This window comes from Bos mutus, chromosome 23, assembly GCF_027580195.1.
Source record: "Bos mutus isolate GX-2022 chromosome 23, NWIPB_WYAK_1.1, whole genome shotgun sequence".
Taxonomy (NCBI): Eukaryota; Metazoa; Chordata; class Mammalia; order Artiodactyla; family Bovidae; genus Bos; species Bos mutus.
In genome coordinates, this window is record NC_091639.1 from 33668801 (window position 1) to 33685224 (window position 16424).

General features: G+C 39.3%; 1 long non-coding RNA gene across 1 annotated transcript in view; it reads left to right on the plus strand.

Annotated features, from left to right (window-relative positions):
• The window catches only part of LOC138984897 (uncharacterized), a 39531-nt gene extending 32163 nt beyond the window's left edge, over window positions 1-7368 (plus strand). The window contains exons 2-3 of the long non-coding RNA XR_011462140.1: window positions 5799-5933; window positions 6086-7368. This is a non-coding gene — a long non-coding RNA (uncharacterized lncRNA). The remainder of the gene's footprint in view (window positions 1-5798; window positions 5934-6085) is intronic.
• Window positions 7369-16424: the final 9056 nt, after the last annotated feature.

Genomic DNA, 16424 nt, shown 5'->3' on the forward strand with positions numbered 1-16424 from the left:
CACTAGGGGGATTGAATGAAAACACTTGCAGAAGGATAGAAGCCTTTGTCCCTTTGAGAAACTCCTCAGAGGGGAGGTAAATTGGCACTGTCTTCCTGGTGGGCAGAGGAGCAGCTTGTACTGCTACTTTTTAACTTTCATTTCAGCCTTATAACTCAAAGGGCTTGACCTTTGTGTCAATGAAAAGTGCTATATTCTTTCTGGGGATCCCTTTTGCAATATAATAGCAGAAAATATTTATGGAGTGCTCACTCAATGTCAGACACTGTTCTGAATGCTTCACCCACACATTAAGTTCTCATAAAGGGGCTTCCCTCGCGGTCCAGTGATTAAAACTCCACCTTCCAATGCAAGGGGTGCAGGTTTGATCCCTGATCAGGATCTAAGGAATCACATGCTGCAGGGTGCAGCCAAAATTTTAAAATAATAATAATTTTTGAAAAATCCTCACAACAATCTGATGCAGCAGGTACAATAACTATCTTAATTTCAGATAAAAAAACAAAACAAGGGCTGGAGGGATTAGAGGACAGACCCCATGGCCACAAGAGTTGGAAAATAAAGGATTTGAACTCAAGTAGTCTGTCCTAGAATCTGTCTCTTGACCTCTAAGTGATATATAAAATGAACTTTGCCCCATGGTTTTAGTCCTAGGATTTTATTCAAGGAAATGATCAGACAGTTGCATAATTGAGAACACAACTAGACCTAGAAAAATCTCAGTGTCCTATTCTCATAGGAGACTTGTTTAAACAGATTAGAGTATCACCATAAAATGAAAAAATATGTAACAGCTAAGAGTCCTGATATAGAAGTGATGTACTGAAATGGAAAAAATCTTCGTGAAGTATTATTAAGTTAAAAAAGCAATTTAGAAAACATATTCAGTACCATATCCAGGAAGAAAGAGCCAGTGGGTACGTGTGGAGGCGGGAGCACTAAAACATTAACAGTGGCTATTTTTAGAAGGAATATCAGAAGTTTTAACTTTCCTCTTTACATTTTTTCCTTATATTCGGATTTTTTCATAATGTCTTTAGGTAGCGATTTTTCTAGAGCAATGCAAACGAAGATATTTCAGGATATGAAAGAACAATGCCTGCTTAAAGGAAGTGGAAGGAGTAAGTGGGAACTAGTCTTTGAGGTCATTTGGGGCACTAAATTTAGCATTAGAACTCTGGCAGCCAAAGTAAAAAAAGAAACATGTTGATTGTATAAATTTCATAGTATTTTATTTCATGTTTTATGAGAGAGCCTCTTAGGTGGTTTTCTGCATTTCTAATTGTTTACTCTTGTGAACTTCAGGATGTGCAACCCTAAATAGATGCTGCACACATATCCTCGTTCTGTGGTACCAACTTGTGTTCAATCAAAATATTAGGTTGGCCAAAAAGTTCATTTGAGTTTTTCCATACCATCTTATGGGAAAACTCAGAAGAACTTTTTGGCCAACATGATCCTTGAGTCGCTCCCATGTACCAGTCTGGGGACTGAATGCTCAGTCATCTCTTCCTTGCGACAGAACACTGATTTGTGCCTCCTGTTCATCCCCCACCTGGACTCCATCCCATACAAGTGCTCTTAAGTCTAGTTCTAGCACCTTCACTGGAGCCTGCAGTCCAAACCAGTCTTCTGCGTTTGAGATGGCTATTGGACCACAGTCCTCAGGAGATGATTATATACATACCCGTTCCTTCATCTTTTCATAAACATTCACTATGTCTCCACTGTTAGACCAGAAGCAACCTGGGAACATAGGCCTATTTCCTCTTATTATAGAACCCTGGATAGCATTTTAGAGTTTGAAGGGGATGCTCGACAGCTGGGATGGCCAGTGCCTCCTGGTTTGCCTGGGACTTTGCTGGTTTTAGCACTGAAAGGCCCACCTCCAGAAAACCCATTTAGTCCTGACAAGTCAGCTGGGCACTTCTTGAGTCCCTTACTTGATTGGTCCTTACTTGATTGGATAATTATAACTTGATTGGTTGGATTGTTTTATATGGCAAAATCCCTACTAAGCACATTCCCATTTTTAGCAATACAGTGTCAAAATAATAACCCCTATATTAGCATGGCTCTCCTACTGCTGTGTTTATATAATCGTCAGGCAAACTCTGACAGCAGGAAAAGGCAGGGGTTATTAGTCCACTTGAGAAAAAGTGAGGCTGAGAAGAGTTCTGTAAATTTTTCCAGCTAGTAAATGAGTAGCCAAAATTATGAATTAGGTCTTTTGATTCCTAATCAGGGCTTCCTGGAATTTGAAAATACCCACCATGGAGCTTCCATCACTTTGAATAACTGTGCATGACTTTTGTGAAGAAAAACCCAAATTGTAGTTTGAGATCCAAAAGGCTTGCACAAATGAAACGTGGAATAAATACCATCATATTTCTAAGTGGAACAGTTCAATATAATAATTTCCCCAAATTTCATTAAATTGAATGAAGTTTTAACAAAAATTCCAACAAGACTTTTCTTAGAATGTAACAAAATTATTCTTAAGTTCATCTGCTAGATGAACTTGAAGAAAAGTTCAAGAAAAATTTGAAAAGAAACAGTTGTGAAGGAGGATAACTCTCCTTCTAGGTTTTCAAAGTTATTAAACTACAGTGTTTTAAGCAGTGAGGTTGGCACAAAATTGATTGATCAGTGGAATGAAATAAAAAGCCCAGAAAGAGAACCCAAAGCATATTAGAAATTTGGTATATGCTAAAGCTGATTCAGGTCAATGGGAATGATTGTTTATTTAGTAAATGATATTGAGCAAATAGACTGATCATTTAGATGTTAATAAAAGTAGGGCTCTATCTCTCCCAAAACTCCAAAATAAATTAACTTTTAATGTAAACAAATAAAGCTACAAAAGAATTAGAAGAAGAACCAGTGAATGTTTCTGGATCTTTGGGAGAAGAAAACCTTTTTAATTTTAATACAGAAGGCAGACATCATAAGGGTGAAAACAGATTAAATTTGACTACATGAAAAATAAATTTTTAAAAGGTTTAATATAAATGACAGTGTAGGACAAACCTTTGCTACGTATATGATGATTTGAAAGAATTCTTGCAAATAGGAAAAAAAAAAACATACTAATAGAAAAATGGCAAAGTACCCAATTTGTCAAAGAAGTATAAATTATTTAAATTTCTATCTCCTTAATAAGCAAATGAAAGTAAATACAAACCAAAAAGATCTCTCTCTCTCCACTTTTTATCTTACCTAATGATATTGGAAAAAAATTTTAAACCATAATATCCTTTGCTGATGGGAGAATAAATCAGTAGTCTTTTTGTAAGGCCAGTTGTAACAGGAATTAAAACCTTATTAACCTGAATTAATTTTGATCCAGCAATGCCATGTCTGTCTATATTTTAAAGTAATAATTGGAAATATGTGCAAATATCTCTTTATAATCATGTGTGTAGAAATTTTATTTATTGAAGTTAAAAGGAAGAAACAATATCTAGTTCTAAGGAATTGGTTGCATAAATGACACACTATTGTTCTAGTGGGATGAGAGGCAATTAAACAAATATACTCTGCAGTTAATATTGTAGATGAATATTTAATTACATAAAAAATATCCATGACAATGTATATTGCTAAGTGAAAAAAGCATGTTACTAGGCTGTATTCATAGCATGATCCCGTGTTTGTTTATACACATATATACACATATACACATAATCACATACACACAGAGCATGACATGGATTACTCATGATTGTTCTTTTTCTTTTTTACTTTTCTACATTTCTACAGTATACATTTATTGATTTTTTAATAAGACTAATAATTACTATTAATTATTGTTAAAGAGAACTTAGAACCTGGATCAATGTTTTTATCAAACGTATGGATACAGGGACGTTTGTGTGCTATGATACATACTTTTGTAATGCTTGAATTTTTTTTTAATTGAATTTTATCATTTTTATAGTCAAAAGGAAACAATATTAAAAAATAAAGGGCTGAGGAACAAAGAAGTTCATACTCTTTATTCCAACTTTTAGAAATGTTCTTAATGCTGAATATGAGCAAATATTTACTTATACAGAGATTCATCATAACAGTGTTTACAATAGGAAAAAACCTGATAACAGACATAGAAACATCATGTAAATAATATGAAGCTAAATAAATTATGACACAGGCCCCTTAGATGAACCTACAGTGACATAGTAAAGTCAGCATGAATCCAGCCTGCCTGGATTCAAATCTCAGCTCTGCCACTTGCTGTGTGACTTTGCACAAGTTACTTAGCCTCTGTTTCAATTTCCTCCCATAAAATGAGGATAGCAATAGTACTACATCATAGGATGGTTATGAGGATTTTTAAATCACACCCCATGTGGGAAACAGATGACACATTCAAATTAGTTAATTTGAAGAGAGTTTAATAAAGGGACTCTGTGCAGAGCTGTGGACAGGATGTCTTGAAACCCCCAAGGATAGTGTAGTACTCTCAGCTAGTAATGGTAGGAAGTCATAGAGAGCATCTAGGCAGGTATTGGAACCTGGAGCGAGAAAGAGTTCCTCGGAGGAGCTGTGGTCTTTGTTAAAAGCTCAGTGACCCTTCATACCTTAACCTCACCCTTCAGGCTTCTTCTGAGACATCTGTAATTAGTCTGCCACTGCTGCAATAATGGTACATATAAATAATCCCAAATCTCACTGGCTACAAACTGCAGACATTTGTTTTCCTCACTCCCAGGTTGACTGAGACAGTGCTCCTTCAGGCTTTGGGTTGTTTGGGTTCAGGTCAGCTTCCTAGCCCCCTTATTTTAGGACCAGCCGCCAAGAGGCCAAACCAAACAGGCAAGTCCCTTTCAGTCCTCTGCTTACCCCAAGTGTACGAACATTCCATTGGCCAAAGCGTGTCCCATGACTGAGGCTAAAGTAAATAGAGTAGAGACATTTCTATCCCATACACTCTAGTAGAAGGTAAGCTCCCATGGCAAATCCTAACACAGGCAGAGAGGGAGAGAGTGGGGTTGGGAATGATAATCCAGTGACAACTTGTCGTTGGCCACATCCAAGGGGCACAGAAGCTGGGTGGTGCTCTCTGTACAGGGCCTTTCCGGGGCACAGAGCAGGGCAGAAAAGGGTAGAGATGTCTAGAGAGGCAAACAAAGATATCTGTGTAGGATTACATGAATTGATATTTTTAATAGTTTAAGATAGTGACTGGCAAGGGAAAAATACTATGTGTTTGTTAAATGAAATAATAAAATGTGCTATAGAGAATGATGTGTTCAAGAATATTTAAACTGTTTATCATTAATTGTTAAGTGAAAGAGATTATAGAGCAGGTACACATGATAATACAATTTTAAAATCCAATTTACCTAGAAGAAAGACTGGAAGGAAACTTAGCAAAATAATAATGTTGTTGCTGGGAGGTAGAATCATTGGGAATTTTTTCCCGTTCTGTGTTCAGAAATAGGCTGCCATATATAATCTCATAAGTTGTGCATTCCACAACTCCAGAGGCCCCGTTTGTCTCTCTGCGCACCTTCGGCTTATGCAACTTCCTTTATTGCCCATAGATTCTAAAACACACATGTATTACTCTTGTGTAATCAAATAAAAGCAGTAAAAGTTGCAGCCTTGCTTTGTCTCCCTAAAACGATTGTTATAAGGAGCACTCACCAGTGCTTGGGGACAATCCAGGTTATACAGTCACCATTGCAGAACTGAAAGGTATTGCTTCATGCGTGCAGCATAAATATAGGAAACTTGTTTGGCCTGAGTGAGTTACTAAAATTTTTTAACGTCCTCTAATATGTTTTATTTAGTGGAGAAATTCAGAACTGCTGAATCAGAAATGAGGAATATAAGAATGGAATATTCCTATCAGATCCACAGTGGAGAAGATTTGAAGTAAAATGAAAGCTTCTCTCCCCAGGCCCAGGATAAAACGAAGCATTCAGGTACTTCCTGCGTTTCTTGTTATATGAGATATTAATAGCAACAACATTATTTATTAATATAAACTTCATTGATATTAATATCTTATTATAATATTAAGGTATTATAATATCTTACAATATTAATATCTTATTAATGTTATTGGGCTTCCCAGGTGGTGCTACTGATAAAGAACTCACCTGCCGATGCAGGAGATGTAAGAGATGCAGATTTGAGCCTTGGGCCATGAGGTTGCAAAGAGTCGGACACCACTGAAGCGACTTAGCACACACATTAATATTATTACCACTTAGGCTACTGCATTCTCTTACTTAACGGCCAAAAATTATGTGCATTCTCTTTGAAGTCCTCCCCTCCCAAGACAGAGTTAAACATCCCTTCCTCTGTGTGCCCACAACCCCTGTGTCTGTACTTCCATTCTAGAATTTAACATAGACTCTCATAGTCATTGACATGTTTGTGAGATCATCCAAAGAATTCGTGGATTTTCTTTCATTTTTGTAACCTCAGTATTTCTCTTGGTACGTAACTCAGAAACATTTCTTGAGTAGGTGTCAGGACTTCCTATTTCACTGTTCTGGGAGGCGTGAAGGGCGCTGTCTCTTGAGAGTGTGGGAAAGTGGTAAACAGCCCATATATATACCCAGGGGAGCCTGTCGGGAAAGGCTGAGTCAGAAATACCCTAGAGAGCTCCCAGCCCTGAGCCCCCAACAGTGCACTCCTAAAAACTGGAAGACAGAACCAAAAGCCATCCTAGGCAGGGTGGGACAATTCAGAAGAGTATGTCTCATATATACACTGGTGGTTCAGACGGTAAAGAATCTGCCTACAGTGCAGGAGACCTGGGTTCGATCTCTAGATTGGGAAGATCCCCTGGAGAAGGAAATGGAAACCCACTCCAGTATTCTTGCCTAGAGAATTCTATGGTCAGAGAAGCCTGGTGGGCTACAGTCCATGGAGTCACAAACAGAAACAACTGAGTGATAACACTTTTGTGTAAAAAATAGATAACTAATGAGATCTTACTGTATAGCACAGGGAACTCTACTCAGTGCTCTGTGGTGACCTAAATGGGAAGGAAATCCAAAAAAGAGGGGATATATGTATACATATGGCCGATTCACTTTGCTGTTCAGCAGAAACTGACATAGCAGTGTAAAGCAACTGTATTCCAATTAAAAAGAGTATATCTCTTCTCCCATTTGGATTCTTAGGATCCTTTTTAAATATTATTTTTTATAAAAATATTAATATTTTTGGAGATAAAAATTTGGATTCATTATAAAGTTAGATTGGAGGATGTAGCTTGGTTGTCAAGTGAGTCTGCTAATACCCTCCTATTTCAAAATTACCTTCCAAAATGCCATCCTCTACCCCTGTTGGGAAGAAACTGTTTGGCCTGCCACATGACTGGGGGAACAGACCAGAATATACCTGTACTCCTCATGGCAGGTTCCCAAGCAAAAGTGAGTTCAGAAAGCTAGGCCTGCCAGGGGAGTATGTACAAAGGCACGAGCTTCTACGCTGTAGAACTGGTACTGTGCATTCTCTAAAATCTTTTTCACTTTCCTCTCCTGGTTTGGATTATTGAGAAGACACAGTATTAAATATTTCTCTGAACCTTGGTTTAGCTTTTGCTTTTTTATAATATGAAGAATGTAGCCTCTGAACCAGGGCTTCCCAGGTGGCTCAGTGGTAAAGAATCCTCCTGCCAATGCAGGAGAAACTGGAGATGAGGGTTCAATCCCTGGGTTGAGAGGGTCCTCTGGAGGAGGAAATGGCAACCCACTCCAGTATTCTTGCATGAAAAATCCCACAGATAGAGGAGCCTGGTGGGCCACAGTCCCAGGGGTCACAAAGAGTTGGACATGACTGAACACAGCAGCAGCCTCTGAACCAGCTGAGGAATGTGGATGGCAGAACATGGACTGTTTCCATGTTTGATATCATGGTATTGGATACTTTCTCCACAAAATCTTAATGTGACGGCTGGACAGATCATTGGCAGAAATACTCAGGATTCTGAATTTGAGAGTTTGGGCCCCAGGTTGCATAAAAGTAACTAGTCCAGAGTGCTATTTTCATAGTTCAGATATCCCAGTGGGCAAATCTGATAAGTCAGTTTGAAAGGCATTAATGGGGAAAAATAGGTTTCTATTGTAGACTACCACCCAAACCTCATTTGCCTTTTAGCAACCACTTTTAATGTCTTGCCTGAAAAAAGGTGTCCTGTAGGCCTGGTAAGCCATGAGCCAGGTCTCTTCAGGGAGAGGGCTTGATCTGACACCCCTGAATGAGGGCGTATAGGAAGCTTCTACTTTATTCTCCATCGCACAAGGCTATTGTAAGATGCTAAGAATGCGGTGGAAAAGGGGGAATTTTCCGGGTTGAATTCAGAAGGAGCAAAGCACAGGTGGCCCCAGAGCAGGGACCCTTCCAGCCTTACCCCATCATGATGCACTTCACCAGCTTGGGCAGAAGCAGGAAGGAGGTGAGGGCAACACAGAGCCCCGTGAATGTGACCAGGGCACCATTTCTAGGTTCTGGAGAGTCAGCTGACCTGATCAGGCTCTCTCCAAGCCGTTTGAGAAGTCAGCCTCCTCAGCCTAAGGGCTCCAAAAGTCCACAGTCCACCAGCCCTAGGCTGCAGTCCACAGCCACAGTCCCTGCATTGCTAATCCTGGCCAATTGTCAAGTTAATGAATCTCCTGGGTTCTCAGGGGACTGGGCAAGAGTGTGGATGACTCACTGTGGCCCATCCCCATTATTAGAGAAACAGCTCAAAGCAAATAGTCTGTGATGGTGACTGAGTAATGTCAATTTCATTAGAGAATATTTTGTGGAAGGTGCAGCAATAAATAGCATTTGCAAACCTTTTAAGACTAATTTTTGTGTCACGGCAGAAAGGGGAAGTTAAGAGTAAATAGCCTGAGAATCAGATGATTTATTTCTCAGTTGAGACTTGTGTGTTTCATTCACTTCTGGGACATTTCTTCTCGTCTATCTGCCTTTGGGGATCAGTACTGAAAGAGGAGTGACTCATCGTTTGGCCACGTCTACTTTTCTGTGTTTAATCCCTTAATGTAAAAGAGAATTAGGCAAGAGGATTAAGAGAGATTAAACAAGATTCATTATTGAACTATTAAAAATTAAGCTCTGGCTTAAAACAGCCTAAGAGGAGTTGCATACAATAATGTAAGGGACATAAAAATTCCTTCTTCAAGCACAAGAGATGTTCTCCATCTGTTCTTGGTAAAAATCAATGATTAACAATAATACACTCATAAGGTATCATAATGTCTCTTCATTTATGAAGAGACCCTACCAACCCACCTCTCAGAGGGTAAAGACTTAGAAAAAATAACTCTGTTCCTGAGATGAGTTAACCTGTTATTTCTCTTTATCTACCAGAGGACCAGATCTTCTTACCCACAGAGCATCAGAGTTTAAAACTGATAACCACTGGACACTTGTAGGGTTCATAAGCTCCTGGGTCGTACTCTAGGGCAGGGCTTGAGTGAGATACCGAAAATGAACAAATTTCCCCTTCCTCCTTTTTAATCACAGACGTAGCCTTAAAGGTCCCTTTATCAATCTCCTCAGGTCAAGTCTTTATGTGGGAGAACCAAGAGAAAAGATCCAGAGATAATTCTGGAAAAAAAGTAAAAATTAGGTTTTCCTCAGAGAACTCAAAGAAATGAAAATGTTAGATTATGAAAGATGTATATATAAAACATTAAAGATAAGATGGTCATGGGTTGTGTATTCAGCCTTATCCCTCCCAAGATATTTCTTTAAACCATAAAATAAGGGAAATTTCTGTAGGGTCTGCTCAGTCTCAGAAGATTACACTTCCAGACTTCAGAGGCAGACCAAGACTCTCAAAAGACAAGAGCTGTGTTCACCTTCAGAGCTGCTGCAACTTTCATGAGGAGTTACTGCCTTCTCTTTGTGGGCTTGTGGCTGCTGTGTTTAGTCTAGAGCCATGGTTTATAACTCTCTACGAGGACCATGGATGGACAACTAGGGATATGTGAGGCCCATGAACTTGTAGCAATTTTCATTATACATATATTGACTGGGGCAATGTGGAGGAGCCAAAGCTCTCAGATTCTCGGAAAAGTCCATGGCCTCATATGGAAGAGGGTTCCAGGCTTTTCCAAGGCTGGAGCATCTGTATGCTTTCTGATTCAACAGCAGCCCCACACCTGAAATATAGGTAACGTTCTTAAACTCACCTTACGATGAGGAAAGGGGCTGACAGAGTTTAAAAAACTTGTTGAAGTCACACAGCTGGTAAATGGTGAAGCCAGATTATAAATCCAGATCTGACTTCAGAAACTGAGTCTCTCATTAGTGGGCAATGCTTTGTCTACATTTAATAGGTTCAAAAGAATAAAATCTGGAATTTGTTATGTCTCTTTCAGCTTTCCCAAATCTTTACAGTAGCATCCCTGACAGGTGACCCAGCTCTGCCTGACCTCTTCTGGGGATGAGAGCTTCATCCCTCACCAGGGGTCAGCTCCTCTGTTGAAATTAATGAGTACTTTCCAAATATTAAACCTCAATTTACTTTATGACTGTATGCTGGCAAAGTGGTGTTTCAGTTGTGAAATACAGAATTTTTTAGGTGTGCTATTCAGGACTGGAGTCTGAAATTCTGCAGCATGAAGACTTCTGCTTCTCTCCCTTTTTGAAGTGGGGCACACAGCAGAAGGAAGGTAGCCTACATTGGCAAATCTAAGCATGAACATCAAGAAAGTATCTAACATGTGGAATGATGGACAAGGCAACCATCCAAAAACATCAGAAGAATGTATGCTTTGAAAATGGGAATGACCTGACAGCAAAATCTTTATTAGCTGACATTGGAGGCCCTTTTTTTCCCCCCTCTATCTTCTTTTGTAAAAATGATCCTTTACGCTTAACAAGAAATCTGGAAGGTGGGGAGGATGCTTTCTTAGAGTCTTGGTGGTTTCTTTTGAGCTCACATTCTTTCCTGCCTCTCAAAACATCCTCAATGATAGATGACTTAAATGCTTCAAAAATGGAGAGCATTTAACAGTAATGCTAGTAAAGTAGAAACTTTGTTATTGATGCCTGAATTAACTATTCTTTTTGAGGTAGCTAATCTCCGTGGATGGTCACTAAGGGTTCATGCCTCCTGGGACTCATGCCTTGGAATCTAGACTGGCCCAAATGTAATGTGGTGAGAGTGATGCTATGCCAGTTCCAGGCCTCAATTTTAGAAAAATTCTTAAAGTTTCCATTTGTGTACTTTTGGGAACTTTGTACTGCTGTGTATGAATCCAACTACTGTCATGCTGGAGAGACCATGGAGAGAGAAAGAGATATTCCAGGATGATGTGGAAAGAGAGAGTCCCAACTGTTCAAGTATTTCATTAGTCCAGCCTTTCAGCCATCCCTGGGAAGGCACCAGGCATGTATCTGAGCTATCTTGAATGTTCTGTGTAGTTGAACTCCTAGGTGACTGCAGCCCTAGCTGATATCACGCAGAGCAGAAGAACCAACCAGCTGAGCCTAACCAACCTATAGAACATGAGAAGTAATAAAAGACTTGTTATTAAAATCTCCTGAGTGTGGAATAGTTTGTTACATAGTAATAGATAACGAAACACATTTCATATTCATATAGCAAAATTGATTATGGGCAAACAAGTGTTAAAAAGCAGAGACATTACTTTGCCAACAAAGGTCCGTCTAGTCAAGGCTCTGGTTTTTCCAGTGGTCATGTATGGATGTGAGAGTTGGACTATAAAGAAAGCTGAGCGCCAAAGAATTGATGCTTTTGAACTGTGGTGTTGGAGAAGACTCTTGAGAGTCCCCTGGACTGCAAGGAGATCCAACCAGTCCATCCTAAAGGAGATCAGTCCTGGGTGTTCGTTGGAAGGACTGATGCTGACAATGAAACTCCAATACTTTGGCCACATCATGTGAAGAGTTGACTCATTGGAAAAGACCCTGATGCTGGGAGGGATTGGGGGCAGGAGAAGGGGACGACAGAGGATGAGATGGCTGGATGGCATCACTGACTCGATGGACATGAGTTTGGGTAAACTCCAGGAGTTGGTGATAGACAGGGAGGCTTGGTGTGCTGCAGTTCATGGGATCACAAAGAGTCGAACATGACTGAGCTACTGAACTGAACTGAAACAAGTGTTGATTCCAATCCCAAAGAAAACTATGTCAAAGAATATTGAAACTACTGTACAATTGCACTCATCTCACATGCTAGCAAAGTAATGCTCAAAATTCTCCAAGCCAGGCTTCAACAACATGAACCATGAACTTCCAGATGTTCAAGCTGGATTTAGAAAAGGCAGAAGAACCAGAGATCAAATTGCCAGCATCCATTGCATCATCGAAAAAACAAGAGAGTTCCAGAAAAGCATCTGCTTTATTGACTACGCCAAAGCCTTTGACTGTGTGGATCACAACAAACTGTGAAAAATTCTTAAAGAGATGGGAATACCGGACCACCTGACCTTCCTCCTGAAAAATCTGTATGCAGGTCAAGAAGCAACAGGTAGAACTGGACATGGAACAACAGACTGTTTCCAAATCAGGAAAGGAGTACGTCAAGGCTGTATGTTGTCACCCTGCTTATTTAACTTATGTGCAGAGTACATCATGAGAAATGCTGGACTGGATGAAGCACAAGCTGGAATCAAGATTGCCAGGATAAATACCAATAACTATGGTATGAAGATGACACCACCCTTATGGCAGAAAGTTAAGAGGAACCACTTAGCAGCTTGTGTGTGTGTGTGTGCTTTCAGTGGGGTTGGAGGATGTAATTGACCATATCTAAGCCTTAACACAGAGAAGGCAATGGCTCCCCCCTCCAGTGCTCTTGCCTGGAAAATCCCATGGACAGAGGATCCTGGTAGGCTGCAAGTCCATGGGGTCACTAAGAGTCGGACACGACTGAGCAACTTCACTTTTACTTCTCACTTTTATGCACTGGAGAAGGAAATAGTAACCCACTCCAGTTTTCTTGCCTGGAGAATCTCAGGGATAGGGGAGCCTGGCGGGCTGCCGTCTATGGGGTCGCACAGAGTCAGACACGACTAAAGTGACTTAGCAGCAGCAGCAGCAGCAAAGAGCCTCTTGATGAAAGTGAAAGAGGAGAGTGAAAAAGTTGACTTAAAACTCAACATTCAGAAAACTAAGATCATGGCATCCGGTCCCATCACTTTATGGCAAATAGATGGGGAAACAATGGAAACAGTGACAGACTTTATTTTCTTGGGTTCCAAAACCACTGCAGATAGTGAATGACTGCAGCCATGAAATTAAAAGATGCTTGCTCCTTGGAAGAAAAGCTGTGACCAACCTAGACAGCATATTAAAAAGCAGAGACATTACTCTGCCAGCAAAGGTCTGTCTAGTCAAAGCTATGGTTTTTCCAGTAGTCATGTACGGATGTGAGAGGTGGACTATAAAGAAAGCTGAGCGGCGAAGAATTAATGCTTTTGAACTGTGGTGTTGGAGAAGACTCTTGAGAGTCTCTTAGACTGCAAGGAGATCCAACCAGTCCATCCTAAAGGAGATCATTCCTGAATATTCATTGGAATGACTGATGCTGAAGCTGAAACTCCAATCCTTTGGCCACCTGATGCAAAGAACTGGTTCATTGGAAAAGACCCTGATGCTGGGAAAGATTGAAGGCAGGAGGAGAAGGGGATGACAGAGGATGAGATGGTTGGATGGCATCACCGACTTGATGGACATGAATTTGAGCAGGCTCTGGGAGTTGGTGATGGACAGGGAAGCCTGGCGTGCTACAGTCCATGGGGTCGCAAAGAGTCGGACACAACTGAATGACGGACCTGAACTGAATTGAAGTGTTGATAAAAATGTATACTATAGTAAAGTGATGAAAAACATTCACTTAAAACACCCAATAAAAAAAAATAAGCCTCATTAGAGACTTACCTGGGAGTCCAGTGGTTAAGACTTCACTTTCCAGTGCAGGGGGTGCAAGTTCAATCCCTGGTAGGGAAGCTAAAATCCCATATGCCTTGTGGCCAAAAAACCGAAACATGAAACAAAAGCAATATTGTAACAAACTCAATAAAGGCTTTAAAAGTGGTCCACATTAGAAAAAAATCATTAAAAAACAAGCCTCATTAAAGCAGTATTCTAACCACAGTGAGATAGCACTTTATAACCACTAGGATGACTACAATCAGAAAGGCAGATAATAACAAGTGCTGACAGAGATGTGGAGAAATTGGAACCCTCATACACTGCTGATGGGAATATAAAATGGTGCAGTTGCTTTGGAAAGCAGCCTGGCAGTTCCTCAAAATGTTAATCATAGAGCTGGCACTCGACCCAGAAACTCCACTACTAAGGATATATCTAAGAGAAATGAAAACATATGTTCCCATAAAAACTTGTACAGGAATTTTTATAGCAACACTATTCATGATTGCTGAAAAGTGGAAACAACTCAAATGTCCATCAGCTAATGAATGGATAAATAATATGTGGTATAATCTATACAAGAGAACTGTATAGATACAAAGGAATAAAAAGGATACATACATGAAGTATGGATACATGCTACAGCATGAATGAATCTTGAAAATGAATGAAGTGAAAGAAGCCAGTCACAACAACCACATACTGTAGAATCCTGTTTATATGAGTGGTTGCCTAGGACTGGGTAGCAATGGAGAATGACTGTTAATGGGTACAGATCTTCTTTTTGGTATAATGAAATATTCTAAAATTGAACAGATTGATGATTTCAACCTTTGTGAATATACTGAAAACATTTAATTGCCCATTTTAAATGGGTGAATTGTATGATATGTGAATTGCAGCTCAATAAAGGTGTTACAAAAAAACAAGAAAGGCAATCTCCTGTTAGACTGATATCTATTTTATTTTGCCTGCTTTGGGCACTAGATTCTTGCCTGTCATCAGATAAGGCTAAATCAACTCAGAGAGCTAACAGCACTTGAATAGGCTTTTTGATGGGGTAGTTTATCAAAACAACATGAGATGAGAGCTGAATGTCAGTTTATTATACAGTTAATATAATGTAATATTACAGTTAATATTCTTAGCTTCGTCTTATCCATAAGGTGAAGATCAATACAAAGATTTGGTCTGAATCTTTAAATTCTCTGATTGAGGTTTGTTAAGTCACCTCTAGGGAATTGCTGTGTTCTAATTTTTGATGTGATAGTAGCTTGTCAGCATGAAGAAAGGGAAGAGGGCAGTATGGCCCCCTCCTCAGTTTCCCAGAAAACAAAACCATGTGCATAACTCTATTCACAAGAACTGTCAAAAGTATCTGAATTCATTGCTGACATAGTCAGAAAGCGTAAGTTCCAGTTAGATTATCCTGCAATAGCATAATAGCACATTTTTCTAATGGCTACTGAAAGGTTGACTTTTATAGATGTCTTAGATGTTTTTGAAAAAAAAGTTCTATGCTCTATTTGTTGTGAGGTACAGTTTTAAACATATCCATTAATTTAAGCTTGTTTATTGTGCATTTATGTCCTCTATAGCCTTACAATATTTTAGGTATTTCATTTAAAATTATAAATATAATACTAACTTATATTAAGTTAATAATAACATATATATAAGTTAATAATATTAACTTATAAGTTATATATAATATTAACTTACTGATAAACTAAAATATGCCAGGCCCCATGCCAGGCCCAATGCTCTGAGGATTCATTCCTGATCAGTACACAGTTTCTGTCCTCATGGAGCTCATAGTAGATAACAGACGTCTCAGTGAATGAATATATAAGACCTGCAATGTCAATCTGTATTTGTATATTTTAATTTATGTGTATATTTAATGTATTATTTTAATATTAGTATTTAATATTATTAATATATTAGTATTTTTATCTATTATTTTTGAATAAGCAATGTTAAAATCTGCGGTCATGAAGTTATCAGATTCTCCTTTAAAACTGTTCATTTTTGCTTATACTCTGAGGATTCTTTGGTAGGTGCCCCAGTTCAGGATTTTTATAACTTCCTGCTGTTGTTGTTTTATCACTAAGTCATGTCCAACTCTTTTGTGACCCTGTGTGCTGTAACCCACCAGGCTCCTCTGTCCCTGAGGTTCTCCAGGCAAGAATACTGGAGTGGGTTGCCATTTCCTTCTCCAGGGATCTTCCCGACCCAGGGATTGAACGTGTGTCTCCTGCATTGTTGGCAGGAGAATTGTTTACTGCTGAGCCACCTGGGAAGCCCAACTTCCTGATGAATTGTTTCTTTTATCTCCTGCAGTGTCTAATCTTCACACCCTTCAGTAAAACTTGCATTTTCATCTCCAGAGATTCAACTTGGGTCTCCTTTCCATCGTCTGTGTCTCCACTTAACATACTCAATCTTTACCTTCTTGAGTTTATAAAATATAGTTACAATAACTTTTAATGCTCTTATCTTTTAATTCTGTCATCTGTGCTGTTTCTGGATGTGTTTCT